Here is a 17458-nt window from a genome sequence, read left to right as displayed (position 1 = left end):
TTACTGGACACGACGGGTCATATATGCATTTAATAAAGCACCTGCGGCCACTTGCTGTATGTACTAGTTCTAAAGGGGCAGTTAATTGTTGTACAGTTGTGTGGCCTGAAGCTGACTTTACAACTAATTTGTCCTTTGAAAACTGTAAGTTTAAGTGGCTGCCTCAAAACTGTTTTGCATTATTTCTCTGTGGCCTACTCCTACAATCTCGTGGGAAGTGACCTTCCTCTCCACGGTTCTAGCAGGCGTTGTCTCTATGTTATCTGCTGTTTCTGCGTGGCTGTCTGCGGCCTTGGTGTTTGTGACTTTGCTCGCCTCTCTGTTCCTGATAGCCACCTGCGGATTAGTGTTTTAGTCTGTTGTCAACAGTCAGCCTTATTTTTAAGTTACAGAATGCTTCTTCTCCTTTTTTTTTTTTTTGGTTTGGGAGAATAGATGCAACTCTACATTTTCACTTAAGGCATTTTTAGATAATTTCTAGTTCTTCAAACAATTCATGGATCTCACACATTTCAAACTTTCAAGTTAGGGTTGTTTCCCATTTATACATATATATATATATATATTTAACTTTGCATTGCTCACAGCTCATAGCTCACAGCTCTAAACCTAGGCATTTTTCAATCATATGCCTAATCACTATGTGTCATTGTGACTCTCAAGTATTGTCACAAGTTCGTTTAAATTCGTTTCCAAAATCAACAAAATAATCAAACAAAAAACATAAACGTGTCAGGACACAAAAGAAAAAAGAAAAATGCTGCCACCCGAACAAGGCAGAAGTCTGCATATGTTGGCTTTTAATAGCATGCAGCTTGTAACATGGTAGACTAATGTGCCTGTGTTAATTCAGCTCCATATCATTGTGTGAAGTTGCACTGGGTTGGGAGTGGTTTTGTGTGTGTCACATTTTTGGTGAGCCAATGGCTGGAATGGGGTTGGACTAATTAGAGGCAGGTGTACTTGATTGCACTGATACACTGGTCTACTTATAGCCCACACTACAAACACTGCTGTGTCGTTTTGTCTCTCTGTGCGGTCCAGGGCCTATTATATGCCACAGCCTAAAGGCAGCTGGGTTGCAGAGGCTTGAGTGACCACTGACTATATGCTTGCAGGGTGGTGGGTCTCCAAGGACAACTTCTAACCCTGTTAAAGGCAACATGTGGAGTGCAACTGGGCTGTGTGGCATAGCTGGCTCTGGCCTTGGGACTGTGTGTTTTTATACAATTCATAAGTGGGACACTGGACTGTTTTATCTTTTATCTCTTGATATATTTTTCGTCAATAAATTATCTTTTAGAATTTTATTGACTGTCATCTTTTTGCCCATGACTGAGACGGTTGGTCAGACCTAGAGTCTTTCTTTGGGTGTGTTACAGCAGCTTCTGCTCTAAAAGAAACAAATAAATAAAAAGAAAAGAAAATGTGGAACATGCTCATCAGCTTAGCAGTGTCTACATATTTAATTCAGCTTCTCAATCCTGTAGTTTTAGCTGTTGTCTACAGGGTTTTGCTTATTGGTTGTTATTATAGGTGTGCTCTATATCTCAGCAATGTGTCATTCTAGGATGATAGGTTTCAAGCTGGTCAAGTGCCTCTATGCACTTCATTAGTTTAGTTATTCTCTGTATTGTCTTCATCTCACATGTCATTACACTGAGTTTCAGCAAACCTTAAGCTTGATGCAGACTACTGCTTAACAATTATCCACCTCACATCATAACCGATTTAGGTGCCTCTTCATATTAATATTATGTCATTGTTAATATTATCCTCTTTGTCTTATATAACAGCAATAGCATATTATAATATTTTATCAGTGTGTACCATTATACTACTACTGAGCCAATTTGATAGTTAGGATCATCTTATTCAGCAAACAGATAATTTTGAATTCATCCAATCTGCGGTCACATTTGTTCTCTCTGTTGCATGGCGGACCAGGCAGGTCTATTATAATATATTATTTATATTTTATTTTGTATCCATCAAGGGCTTCAGGTGATCTGCAGTTATCACCATTTTCCCAAGGTGGAGACAGTTACCTTTTCACACACTGTCCTTGGCTGAACAGTGACACAGCCTTAATATACCTTATTTATGTTATCAAAATATTTTCGTGTGAATTATTTGTTTTATATTCATTTTATACATGCTGGGCATGGTCATCATGCCAACTGTGTTTCATTGTTAATATCACTTTACAGGTTGTTATCCTTGCTATTATTAATTTCAAATACTCTAAAGATAATTTCTACTGTAACTTTCCCTTTGTTTATCTTTATTTCGTACTTTTTATATTTATATCTACTCAGTGGGGTCTGTTTTCAACCCTTTTAAACTACCTCAAACTACTTTGATCTCTAGTTTTCACTTAATAAGGGATTATTATGTTCTTCCTGATATGGGTGTTGCTGCAGATGCGGCTGCAGGAATGAGTGATGGTTTACTAAAAGGATTGTGGGAACTGCACAGTGTCTCGTCTTCTGGTTTTACTAAACTGGCAGTTGGATTCTGTTCTCCTGACTGTTTATATTTTGTTTTCTTAAATCTCTCAATTTACAGACACTGTTTTTGTCCGGCGTCTGGACTTTTCTTTTCTCACCACTGCTCGTCAGCAGGAGTGAGTTTTAATTTCACTTGCTTGATTACCCATCTTATTTATGTATTTGCTTATTTTTTTGTTTAAGTAATATATACACGATACAGCTGCTATCACCTTCGCTGGTATTAGAGACGAGAGTGGTTGCTCACACGCCCTTCTACTTTCGGACTATTTCCGAAAGCGGTGTGAACTTTACGAGACGGAACTCGACCGTTCTCTCAACTCACCAGCACGTCAGTGAACAGCAGTAAAAGAAAAACACAGCAGGAGCAGCTCAGTCTCTTATTGGACCGTGAAAATTCAGCTTGCTCCGTTAATTAAAACAATACACACACACATTCACATTCACACCTATTCGCGCGATCGGAACCCTTATCATAAGGGGAGCTGCCAGTCTTTCTGTAGACGAGCTACTTATTCCCTAGACCCAGCTGGGGGAGCTACCCAGAGCTCCAAACCTAACCCACAAAGGTGGGGAGCTTCCAGTCGACGAGCTCCAATGCTACCAGTCGACGAGCTACTTTCGCTATTTTAAATTCCCTGAATTTAAAATTCCCTGAATTTAAAATACGCTTTTACGCAAAATTGTGTCAAAAAAGCTCAAATTTCATGTAGCTGATCATATATACACAATTTTCCTTTGACATGACCTCTCATTCTTCCACGTTTTTTTAAGTACATTCTCCGAACACCTAGACTGCACAATTGTTCTTGGGGGAGACCTCAACCTTGGACTAAATGAAGAAATGGATAGGCTCAACACAACAGGAACTCAGCGTAATTAGCAGTCCACAAATATAATCAAACAGTATATGAGCGACTTTGGTCTTTGCGATTCATGGCTCTCCCTTCACCCCAACAGTAAGGAATATACTTTTTTCTCACATGTCCATCACTCCTACTCTCGTCTGGATTATTGTCTGGTCAGCAGCTCACTGCTGAGTAACATTTCAGACACTGAGCGTCATCCTATAGCTGTCAGCGATCATGCTCCTGTATCTTTAACACTAATACAGAAGAATTATACTACACCAAGTAAAAACTGGAGATTTAATACATCGCTGCTTAAAGATGAAGAGTTTAGCAATTACTTTAAAAAAGAATGGACTCTATATTTAGACTTTAATGACATTCCTGGAACATCAGAATCTGTCCTCTGTGAAGCAGAGAAAGCCGTGATGAGAGGTAAAATAATCTCTTTCTCATCACATAAGAAGAAAGAAGAAAACAAAAATATTCAGGAACTAGAAAAAAACATCAAATCCTTAGAAAAAGCGTATGTGTCACAAGACTTCGCCTGCAAAATTATGAACACGGTAATAAATCCGGACAATTTCTTGCTAACCAGTTAAAAATCAATAAAGAAAAAACAACTATATGTGCTGTTAAAGATTTATCTAGGAATACAATATATGATCTTAAAAAAATAAACAAATTTTTTAGGGATTTCTATGAAACTTTATATACACCACAAATAAACCAATCTAAAAACAAAATTGATCAATTTCTCGACAACATAACTCTTCCAAAATTATTAGACGTATGCCCAATAAAGAGGCTCCAGGTCCAGACGGCTTTCCAACAGATTTTTACAAAGAATTCTGGACGATTCTGGCACCAGTTTTTCACAGGATGTTGCAGAAAATCAAAGAAAATGGCAGACTACCACCAAATATGAACTCTGCAAATATCAGTCTCTTACTAAAACCAGTATCATAGATACACAGAAAAGCCCAACAATCATATGACCCCCTATGAGCAAGCACTTTGGTGACAGTGGGAAGGAAAAACTCCCTTTTAACAGGAAGAAACCTCTGGCATTATTCAATTAACTGGTCAAAATCTACAGTTCTTCCAATTAATTGCTCCTTCCATTATTCTTCTCCTACCCCACTGCAATCTGGAAATATAAAATATTTAGGTATTAATGTCTCTCCTAAGCTTTCAGAATTAACTAAATTAAACTAGATCCCACTTTTAAAGACAGTAGAAGGTGTGAAGATACAGAAATTCTTTTAATATAATATATATATTATAATCTGCATCATTATAACTGCATTAATAACATTCTTTACAGCATTATTCCATTTAATAATATTTCTCACAGTATTGATAATGCATTACAGTTGTTTATTGAAGATGTCCATTTGAGGATCCTTCCATTATGTTAACTTTTATTAGTACGGTCAGAAGTATTTCATACACATTGCTTATTTGTACTTATTTTGAGTTGATGTTCGGTTCATCAAGGGTCTTAAGCTTCACTGGCGTGACTGTCCAGGTGATACATGCTGAGGGAAACTAGAACATAGAAGGATAACTGCAATGCATGTTTACAGTATATATAATACATATAATCTAGGAATGTGTCAGGCCTGAGGCCTTAAACTCATTTGGTGTCTTACTATATTTTACTCTACTTGGCAACAGATGACCAGAGTCAATAATTAGCCTCAGAGACCCTGAGGGCTTGAAGTTTTATTACCTTGTATGGAAGGTGTTATAGAAAAGAGAAGTTCTATGTCTGCTTATAGCTATTAAAGATGTACAAGATGTACGATTAACTGTGACTAATGTCTGGAACCTATTTCAATCTCTCATTGACGCCATGGGGGCGTGTACCCCACTGCTTTATAAGTGTCCACAACGTGTATTTTGGTCAGAAGACATATGTTGATGTTTTCTCCGGGCTGTTAATAAACTCAACGTTTGATTGCACTTTTCTGGGGCCTCCTTGGTTTGTGACACTGCTCTACATTGATCGATTTTGCGACAACGGCGATCTGGCTAGATGGAAATCTTTGCTCATATCACTCATGGGAAGGGTCGCTGTTGGGTCTGTGTTTCCACAAACCCCACTAATTCTAGAGACTTATTCATCATGAAGAAAACAAGACAGTCGATCGATCCATTACTTGCGCAAGGGAGGCCTCTCATCTGTGTCCAGCACGACAAAGACCTCGGTGATGGCCTCCTCTCGCTGCCTTTTATTGACAAACTTCAAACAATAGTTTACAAAACACCTCCCCTTGCAACCCCCTTTGGTTACAAAGACAAGGCACTGTATGTAAGTGTGTGTGTGTGTGTGTGTGTGTGTGTGTGTGTTTGTGTGAGACCTCCTGCTGACCAAAGGGTCATAAACCCAGGAAGCTTACATCAAAAGAATAGGATGTATCTACAATAAAACATTACAGCCCCCACCAGAACCTCGAGAATCTGGGGGGAAGGACAGTGGAATTTCTTTCATCAGAGTTAAAACACTGTACAAATGGTAAACATAAAAATGACAAACATTTAACAATTTAACTCTAACAGTCGCCGCTATAAAAATGATGGTCTTGTCAAAAATAAACTATTTATTTTCAATGATCCCAAATAAGCCATCACAAGATTGGTTCAGATCTCTAGACTCGTATATTTCCAAATTCCTTTGGAAAGATAAACCCCCACTTATCAACTTAAAAACATTACAAAGGACCAAGGATAAAGGAGGATTAGATCTGCCTAACTTTAATCACTATTTTTTAGCCAACAGGCTTCAGTTCATCTCTAGATGGTTTAAACACACCTTCTTAGATGAACCTTGGATAGATGTAGAACAGGCACTTTGTAATAACCTAGAAATTTCAGACCTACCATTTATCAGCTCAAACATCAAAGGACATGAATGCTTTAAAAGTATCAGCATCAGCTCTTCTCTGACACCATGGTGGGAGTTTCTAAAAATGACAGAGTCTTCATTAATCCCATGCAAACGTACACCTTCCTGGAACAATCCGGACATATTACAAAACAATAATATGATAAACTTTCCAGATTGGAGTTGCAAAGGAATGAAATACTTTGAACATATATCGGAGGGAACAGAATTTATTTCGTTTGACAGACTAGTTACACAATATGGAACCAACAAGAAACGTTTTTGGAATATCAACAAATTAACCCTAGAACACTATCGCTGGGTGATTTACACCCGAGCAAATACATTTACATGATTTCTCTCTCCTGCAGCTGTTTGCGTGTCGAGGAGCATGTGCCTTCACCAGGGAAGTCTCAAATGTCCCAGGAATGGGTGGACCAAAGACCAGCTTTCCAGAGTCATTATTTTGTTTTAGGAGTTTTTGTTTTTTTTTCCATTTTGTTAGACATAGCACAGTTGAAAGTAAAAGATGACCACTCTAATTTGTCATGTGTTGTCATATTTTGATATATTTGATTACTTTTTATTGGTTATATTATATCGGGTAAAAATCACCCGGCATTAGTGATTGTGTTTCTATTTATAGCGATAGTGTTCTAGGGTTAAATCCATAGTAAAAAAGAAATTTAATCCCAGTGAAGCTGAATTACAAACACCACCAAGTGTGGTACAATTTTTTAATCTAAACCCCCCCAAATTCTTGTCTAAAATATACAGAACACTTTCTAAAATAGATGAATCCATATCCCTTCCTATTGCAAAATGGGAAGCAGATTTATCGATCAGCTTAGACCAAAACCTTTGGTCTCAGATATGCTTAAAAACCTTTCAATGGATCAGAAATCCCAGTTTGCAATTAAAACAATACAAAATCCCTTTGGGCTCCTTTGATTGGCTTCATCACCTAGTGGGGGTGGGGGGTCATGGTTTGGTCCTGCCTTCGCTATTGTGGTTATTATGGGGGTAGGGACGGCCTTAGGGGATCTGGGGAGTGTTTTCCCTGTAGGGCCTAACCCCGGGGGATGTGGCCATGACCTGGTTAATGGCTCTGGTGGCTCTTACCACCTGCACTCATGTATATATCATGTATATATCTATCTACTTAGCACTTTTAATTCTTATTCTTATTTTTATTTTCATGTCTATTTAAGCGTAATTTATGGCAGTATGTTTTCACTGAAGCACAGCAACAATTTCCTAATGTTGTAAACCTGCTCAACATTTGGCAATAAAACCCTTTCTGATTCTGATTCTTAGATGGTTTTTTCCTTGTGGCTGCGGACAGCGGAGATGGGGGAGGGTCTGTGCTGGCGGACGTTGGTTACTGGCCTGGTAGCCTGGCTGCCCCTGGGCCACTGTCCCAGAAAGAGCTGAGGAGAGTCCCAGTTGAGGGCTCACTCAGCAGCCGCGGAGCAGAAGCCAGGGGGAGTTGCAGTGACGTGCCCGTGAGCTCCGCCGGCAGCCAGCTGTGCCTGAGTGACCGAGCCCCAGGCCGAGAGGCCGGGGGCACCCCACCTCCGAAGTGGCCCGAGTGAGCCCCAGGCTCCAGGCCCCGATAAGCGGCCGCCAGGGAGTGAGCCAGTGTATACCCGGACGCCCATCCCCAGACACAAAGAACCACCAACGCCTCCAAACCTTGGAGGGCCCGAGATGTCCCCAGAGAGGTGACGTCTGATACCCAACCTGACATATAGACACAGACATACAGGCACACACAGATACAAACATCCATTCCCACCCTCATGCTCTCATGTGCACTTACTCCACACTCAACCAACGTGGAGACAGACATAAAGAGACGCTGTACACACAATCACACTCCCCAAGCGTACTCTACCAACCGGGTCTAGGTACCCTTGCCCATGTAGGGGGGAACTGCACCCAGACCCAGGTGGTGTTACCCTTTTCCCTGCGGTGGGGAGAGGCAGACCGCCCCGACCCCGACGCAGCAGAGAGGCCCCACACTCCAGACCGCAGTCGGACGGCCAACTCCTCCTAGCCCCCCCCCCCCCCCCCGCTCCAGCAGGCCACAGAGAACAGGGGTGAGAGAAGACTCCAAACCTCCCTCCACCTGCTCATTGTAGTGTTGATGCATGTGTGTTCTAAGGTGCAATTAAAACCCAGGAGGGCATGGAGCTACCTGCCAGAGAGCAGCAGGTAAGCGCATAGTCCCTCCTGCTAGCCCTCAATGTCTACGTGTATTTAAAATTGAGAGGTGGGCAACGAAGCCAGGGGTGAGGTGTACACCCTGATGGTAATTTGGATTCCGTGTATCATGCCCACCCCCAATGCCCTATATGTATGTGTAATGAGAGTGTGAGTAATATGAATGTCTAAGTTGTGGGATAAAATTGAGGCACAGGCAGCCAGAGGGGACAGAGGGGGGGGGGGGGTAGCCTCCTCTGCACCCTGGTGACATACCCCTACTCCAAGGCCCTGCATGTGTGGGTGGTTATGGTGGAGCGGGAAGAGGGAGGCAGCTGGAGATGGGGGGGGGGGGGGGGGCGAAGGAAGGGAGGGGCAAGTGACCCCTCCCTGGGGCCAGCTCCCCCGCTGACCCCAGTAGGCACCCCTATACTCCGCGACCCGCCAGGTAAAGGGGGCCCAGGCCCATCCGGACCGGGGCCCAGTGCAGCAGCGCCCCCTGGCCCCACAGAGCCCGGGACAGTCCACCCAACCCCACCACAGAGAAAACTGCACCCACCCCACCATCCACTCATCTTCCAGACTAAATAAGACAATAGACGCCCAGGCTGAGATCCTCCTCAACCTCTCCTGTATCCCCCCTCCTGCAGAGAGATTTCCTGAAGAGAGGAGAGCTCCTGCAAGATGTGACAATCTCCCCCACCAGTTGAAGAGCCCCCCAGGTGGCTCGACGCACCGGCGGGACCCTGCGCCAGGGCTGGGCCCCCATGCACCCACCCGCCCACAACTCCGGCAACACACAAACCAGGACCCAAGCCCCCGAGGCCCAGCCAGGGCCCCAGACCAGAGCCGGAGTGCCCCCAGAACCTCACGCCCATCCCGGAACCACCCAGGGGCAGCCAGGCTACCAGGTCAGTAACCCACGTCCGTCAGCACAGACCCTCCCCTAGCCGCGCTGCACGCAGCCACAAGGAAACAGTCACCTGAGAGCCAACAGAGCCCCCAACCGGACATGACCGCTACCCCGGGTTGAGCCCCCCAAGGAAGATGCCTCCAGGGAACCCCCCGACGCCATAAGCCTGTCCCTACCCCCACACCAATCACAACAGTGAAGTCGGGACCAAACTATGACCCCCCACCCCCACTAGGTGATGGAGCTGATCAAAGGAGCCCAGAGCAATTGATCTGATGTGGTGGCAGAGGCTGTATCAAGACCAGTGTTGGGTAAGTTACTTTAAAATAGTAACTTAGTTACATTACTAGTTACTTCTCTAAAAAGTAACTCAGTTACTTCAAGTTACTCGTTACTTTCAAAGTAACTAGTTACTAGGGAAAGTAACTTTGGTTTTACTCAGAATTCTCTTGTTAATGTGTTGCTTCCATAACTTTGCCAGTCTTCTAGCTTGCTTACTTGCCACAGTGCACTGTGCCACCTACCAACAGAAAGGAAAAGATAATGTGCATATTTCCACGAGAGAAATCCCACGCCTGGACCGTCATTGACTGCTGCCATGATTCTAGCCTACGTCACAGCATCATGTGCGCCTTTTACATCCAACACAAAAACTGCAGTCGTGGTGCTTTGATTGTACTCAGAACTCGGAAATTCTGCCTTCTGAATAGGAAGATGTAGGTAACACCAGACTGCAGATGAGCTGCATACAGGGCTGGACTGGGACAGAAAATTGGCCTGGACATTTTGACTAGAGACCGGCCCACCATTATAGGAAAAATTATAAAGCCTTTGAATGAAAACAAACGCTGTTGTGACAGTGATGTTCACTGTTTTGATGGTATATATGTATCAATCTATCAATCGTTTGTTGTAAGATTTAGATAATTATTTTTTAAAAGCTAGACATTTTAAATGAGAATAAGATAGAAAAGTATATCTCTGTGCCCACCTCTCCCTGTTAATGCCCTACCTGCCCCCCTGGCAAAACTTTGCTAGACCCGCCCCTGCACAGTTACCAGCTGTCAGCTACAAAGGATCCTGGTGTTATTTGTCTCTCAGAAACAGCTCATAACTTCAACTCATTCATGTCACCTGAAAGTTAAACCTGTTTCTCCATCACCTGTTCAGCTCTGATGATCCAGTAAGGACATCTCCTGGTTTCATCTTCATGTTTCCCTCTCACCACATATCCAAACCATCATGACCAGCAGCTTTTTTGCAGCTGTGGCTCCAGCAAACATCAGCTGATACTAGAAATTAATATTAAATTCTAACAACAGCTGATCAAGCTTAAACGTGCTGCTGTTGTTTAGCCCGACATCCGCTGCTTCCTCTTTCGGCGCAAAGTGGGCGATAAACAAACAAGAGAGACGATCAGCTGATCACTGATCAGTTTTATCAGTGATATGGGTAGACATTTCCACCTAGCCAGATCACCTACCTTCTTTAAAAGTGGGATATGGTTTAATTTAGTTAGATCTGCAAGCTTGGGAGAAACATTAATACCTAAATATTTTATATTTCCCGATTGCAGTGGTGTAGAAGAAGAATTATGGTAGGAGCAATTAATCGGAAGGACCAGTTAATTGAGTAATCTGATATTCTTGCAAAAGAGTTTATCAATTCAATCACCCCAGAGATATTGGTTTGTGAGTTTTGGAGAAAGAGTAACACATCATCCGCATAAAGGCTGATTTTATGTTCCACATTCTTGCATTTTATGCCCTTAATTACTGAATTCTGTCTAATTGCTGCTGCTAGTGGTTCAGTAAAAATTGCAAACAGTGAAGGGGAGAGTGGGCATCCCTGCCTGGTGCCCCTCAGGAGACAGAAGCTGGAGGATGTTTGGTCATTTGTTCTGACACAAGCTGTTGGGGAGTTATATAATATTATATAATAATATATAATATAATATATACGTAAAAATCCTTACAAATGTGGACACACACAAAAACAGCTGCACTTGCTAAAGCAATTAATGTAATTTTTTACTAATTTAATTTTTTATGTATGTATATTTTAAATCATTACTGAATGTTAAAGAATAACATTAGTGATTTATGGCATACCACTAGAGGTAGCACACGCACAACTAGTGGTACGTGTACCGCAGTTTGAGAATGACTGCTTTAGACAACCAAACCAAAACAGAAAAAAAGAAAAAAAAAGAGAAACAATGTGTAAACACACACACACACACTCAAAAATAGTATTTAGTGAACCGTGGCGAGTGTGTCATTCTGAATCTGCTGAATGACAATTCAACAAGGACAGTGTGGCAGGAATGACACAACCACAGTTCTCCATTTGCTGACATTTCCTTTTTATTTCATTCAGTTGCTGTTACAATACACCTGCCCTGCAGCATCCCAGCTGCCAGCCGAACACACTCACAACTAATAGCAACCACACAACATTGCTCTTAAGCTGGCGATGCGTTATTGCAATCCACCATGCCGCTTCCTGGGTTTAAACGTCCAAAACGTTAACATTGGCATCCTCAAAAGAGTGACCTTTTTCCTTAGGATGCAGATGGACAGCCGAGTCTTGTCCCGTTGTTGTGGCTCTTCTATGTTGTGCCGTCCGTTTATGAAGTGGCTGTTTGGTCTCTCTAATGTAGAGGTCTGGGCATTCCTCGCTACACTGTACAACATACAGTTTGTTAAGTTTGGTTTAGGGGTGTTAAGCACTCCTCCCCTTATATAGCCTCTGGTAAACTAAACTGAAAATGCAGTTTCCAATGAACTGATGTTTTTACTTTTTGCAGTCTTGCCTATAATGATGAAAAAATACAGAAAATATAAAATGTGCAAATATTTGAGTAATACAAAACATTTTTTAAGGTTTTTTAATAGTTCTTAACCACAAGAAATGTTTTAATTAAAACTTTGTTTTAAATTGTTTTTAGTATTTTATGAACTGATTTTAACTATTTTTTTGGTGTTTTTGATGGTTTTTTCTTTTTTTTTCATATTGTGTTGTTTATAATTCATTCTTGGTATTAATTATATTTTTAAATATGAATTTTGCATGTTTTGAAGATAAACAATGTTTTAAACAATAATAACAGGGAAAAATATTTTTAACTATTCCTACCAGAGAGCAGCACAGCTCCTCCCGAAAACCCTTAGTGTCTATATGCGTTTAAAATTGAGGGTAGGGCACCAGCGCCAGAGGTGGGTTGGAGTACACCGACCATCCTCTGGATGCTGTAAAACGTGCCCACCCCCAGGCCCTATATGTATGTGTTATGTGAGAGTGTGAGTAATGTGGATGTCTAGGTTGCAGAATAAAATTGAGGCACAGGCGGCCAGAAGGGGACAGAGGGGGAGTGCCTCCCCTGCACCCTGGTGACATACCTGCACCCCAAGCCCTGGGTGTGTGGGTGGGTGTGGTAGAGCGGGAATAGGGAGGCAGCTGAAGATGGGGAGGGAAGAAAGGGAGGGGCAAGCGGCCCCTCCCTGGGGCCAGCTCCCCCGCTGACCCCAGTAGGCACCCCCACACTGTGGAACCCACCAGGGCAAGCGGGCCCAGGCCCATCCAGACCGGGGCCCGCAGCAGCAGCACCGCCCAGCCCCACAGAGTCCGGGGCAGCCCACCCAACTCCACCCCAGAGAAAACTGCACCCACCCCATCATCCAATCATCTCCCAAACTACACAAGACAATAGACACCCAGGTTGAGTTCATTCTCCACCTCTCCTATATCTCTCCCCCCACCTGCAGAGTGAGCTCCTGTAGAGAGGAGACCACCTGCAAAGATATAACAACCTCCCCACCAGTTAGAGAGCCCCCTAGTTGGGCCTATGCACCAGAGGTCCCCCGCACCCACGTAAAAAAAAGGATTTTTACGTAGAGGTGGAGCACTACTTGTCTGTGTCTCTTGTTAGGAAATCAGTTTCACCCCGCTTCTTTTTGTTCCTCAGGCATCCAGAGACGGCACCGGAACTGAGTAGTCATTTCACAAAACCGTTATTCATCTTTATTCATCTTCATTTAAGCATGCATCTTCTAGAGGGGAAGATGTGCAAGGCCGGTGTCCCTCTGCAGATCTTCCCTCCTTTGTCTGTGAAACACAGTTTTGTAGAAGGGACCCTATCATAAAACCCCCATGGTGTGCTGCAAACTTTGTGTGTCTATGTGTGTATGCACAAGCACGTGAATGCCTTTGTGTGCGCGTACCCGTGTGTCTATGTGAGTGCATGTGAGTTACTGTGCATGTAGGTGTGGGTGTGTCGTAACAGTCAAAGCACTGTGTGTGTGTCTCTGTGACTTCCTGCCGGTCAAAAGTAATCTCCTCACCCAAGCTACACCAAATTCTCTTAGACAACTGTTGCGAGATCAATCAATGTAGAGCAGTGAAACAAACCACGAAGGCCCAGAAGAGTGCAATCAAACGATGAGTTTATTAACACACAGGAGAAGAAACATCAGCACATGTCTTCTGCCAAAAAACACTTTTAAAGCGTCAGGGTTTACGTCCCCCTCATGGCGTCAAATACAGATCAAAGACGTTGATCGCAGTAAATGGTACATCTTAAATGGCTAAAAACAGACACAGAACTTCCTATTTCTATAACACCTTCAATAAACTTAAAGCTCTAAGGGTCTCTGAGGGCTGATCCTTGACTCTGGTCATCTGTTACCGAGTAAATTAAAATGTGGTTGGAAGCTAAATGAATTTGGCCTGGCAGGTTTATGGATTCTATGTGTTTGTAAGCGGGTATGCGGCCTTCTATGCTCTAAGTCTTTTACACAATTGATTGTGAAGTCATAGCACTTCACAAAGCTTGAGACCTTCTTTAAGAGACTGAACATCAACTCTGAATGAGCACAAACATGCAATGTGTCTATATTACTTCTGGCTGTACCTGTAATTAAAGGTTAACATGGTGGGATTAACTTTAATAAACATCTTTAATGCAATATCAGAATCAGAATCAGAAAGGGTTTTATTGCCAAATGTTGAGCAGGTTTACAACATTAGGAAACTGTCATAAATTACGTTTAAATAGACATGAAAATAAAAATAAGAATAAGAATTAAGAGTGCTACGTAGAAAGATATATACATGAGTGCAGGTGGTGATCAGTGCCAAACATGTAATGATGCAGTGACACAGCGTAGGGTCATGTGTTAGTGGTGGGAACAGTCATATGGTTATTGTTCATGTGTCCAACAGCAGAGGGGAAGAAACTGTTCTTATGGCGAGAGGTTCTGGTGCGAATGGACTGGAGCCTCCTGCCTGAGGGGAGCAGGTCAAACAGACTGTGTCCGGGGTGAGAAGGGTCAGCTGAGATCCGAGCTGCACGCCGCAGTGTCCTGGAGGTGTACAGGTCCTGCAGAGATGGGAGTCTGCAGCCAATCACCTTCTCAGCAGAGAGCACAACACGCTGCAGTCTCTGTTTGTCCCTGATAGTGGCTCCAGCGTACCACACGGTGATGGAGGAGGTGAGGATGGGCTCGATGATTGCAGTGTAGAACTGCATTATCAAATGCAGTAAGAGATAAATGATAAAACTGCAGATTATATGTTAGCAATGAAACAATTTCTGTATTTCCACAGAACATAGAAAACACAGTTAACAAATTACAAACACTGAGACTCCCACTCTGCATCCATTGGGCCATTGGCCTCTTGTTGTCTTACATTTACAGATAAGCATGTGGAGAGCTTCCTGCAAACCTGCTTCTAAGTTATAACAATTATGAGTTTTTATTAAAGGTACAAGCATCAGCAACCCCCAACTGTAGCTTCCTGTCTCCTTTCATGACAGCAGACCCCCAGTGTCCATAAACTCCTTTCTTTCTAAACAATTACACACGCTCTCAGGCCACAGCTAAGCACACTGAAACACAGACCAATCCTTCCTTATTCCTGTGATCTAAACAAATTTAATACATCACATTATAATAATTATTTTCTTGTACTCACACTGTTTATGTCCATATTGCTAAACTTTGGTAGTTACACAATGTTTTATGTTAGTTTTGCACAGCCTTAGTTAATCTGCTGACAATTCTTTTTTGGCTGTCTAAACTTTCTGCCCATTTCTCAGCAATAAGCAACAAGTACTTTTGAAGTAACTTCATCTTGTTCCACTTATTTTAAAGGACTGTTTTGCTTTTTCAGTATTTCTGCTAATTTATCACAATTCTGCAAAGTTATTATGATTTCAGCTTCTTCCTCTGTTTTTAGCAGATGGTTTCCGCTATGCAGCATTTACATGGCATTTTCTCAGGAAATTTAACTTTTTCTAGTTATTACAATAAATTAACTGTAGTTAAATACATTTCAAAACTGAGAGCTCACTGAAGGGGATGTTCTCGAAAGAAAAATGGCAGAAGAGACCTGGGATTTAAAGCAGATGTAATACAGGCTCTTGAGAATTCAAAACCCTTCACTGAATCGTAATTTAGGCTCCATACACAGAATTGTTAACCTTTGGTACTTGAGGAATGTAAAACAATAGGATGTATAGGCATTCAGATCCACTAATTAAGGGACTGCATGCCAGCTTTGAAATAAAGCAAATCAATGCAATTTTCAGAAAGCAGAATCTTCCATTTGGGTCTACCTGTCACGATCTGCGGAGGCAGACCGTGCGGAGATGTGTGTGGTGGACCCAGGTGCGAACACAAGCGAGGATACGGGAGTGGATTTAAACAAAAGCGAGCCTTTTATTATGGCTGATGAAAGGAACGAACCAGAATGAGGGCAGCACAAGAGCAGAAGTTCAAAGGAAACCTAAACTGGACACAAACTATGGAAAGGCTATGGCTGGGGATACGAAACACGGGGGATGGGAACACAGACGACGCGACGCAGACTACATGAAACACAGAGACTAAATACACATGAGGGATGATCAGGGGAAGTGACCAAACATGGGAGCACAGCTGACACACATGAACCATAACGACAGGACTGGAGAGGTGAAACTGAATACGCTGACATTGAATACAGACTTTCAAAGTAAAACAGGAAACATGGAGACATGACATGAACTAAACATAACCACGCAGACGTGACACATGAACCAGGGAGACTTAGTCCAGGGGGAGATGACATAAACAACTAAGGAACAAGACTAAACAGCAATCTAGAAATTAACTAGGTGCACTAAGCTAAGGCACAACAGGAATACAAAAGATACATAAACTCAAACACTGGGTCGCTTGACCCAGGACCATGAGACTACCAGTATTGTGAAAAGTATTCCTGAAAGGCTTCAGTCAACAGCATTGTGTTATGAAAGTTGATGAAAGTTCAAACATGTCTAAAGTCAAATTAAAACCCAAAAGAGACACAGACAAAGAGACACCAATGGGGAAACATGCCATGATTCTCTCATGGCAGGCTTCTGAATTATATCTGGTATCTTTATTTAATTTGAAATAAGCAATAGAGTTTCTGATTCCAGAGGATTAGTAAACAGCTACCACTGTTTCTAAATATGCAGGAAGTAAAAAACATCTTATCAGTGACGGTGGCTGGTCTAGTGACTTGCCTTTTTGTTTTTTTTCCAAGCCACATTGTTCTTTCACTGCCAAGTTTCTCTTTTATTTTGTACTTTTTTTCTCTGGAAACTGAATGATGTGTCCGATAACAATGAAGAAGTTATCTGAAGTCAACTGTTACTGTATATCCCCTAATTCTTTAGTGTAAATTGCATGTGAGAATCAGAGGTGTCTTTTTAAGCTTTTTTTTGTTATCATTAAATTCAGTTCAGTACTATTTTATTCATCACCAAATCACAAAAAATTGCCTCTCGGTGCAAAGAATTTCTGCAATATGTCAATGCAAATGAAAAAAATAAGCTAAAATTGTAAGAATATAGGATCCACAAACCCATGTAAAGATAGCTTTTAGGTAGAACATTGTCTAAACCCAAGTGGTTCCTGAATTTATTACACGAGTCAAAGCCAAAAAAGTCATAAAGTAAATCCCAAAGAGTTGATTCTGTTCATCTTGACGTTTTGAGTGGGAAAAACATTTCATCACTCTTTCAGGTGACTTCTTCAATCTCAGCTGACTGCAGGTTTCACCA

This window comes from Aulonocara sp. 'chitande type north' Nkhata Bay, linkage group LG16 (genome assembly GCF_057382095.1).
Source record: "Aulonocara sp. 'chitande type north' Nkhata Bay isolate Kocher_YH1m ecotype deep benthic linkage group LG16, A_spYH_male_GT1.1, whole genome shotgun sequence".
Lineage (NCBI taxonomy): Eukaryota > Metazoa > Chordata > Actinopteri > Cichliformes > Cichlidae > Aulonocara > Aulonocara sp. 'chitande type north' Nkhata Bay.
Note: the sequence above shows the minus strand (reverse complement) of the source record.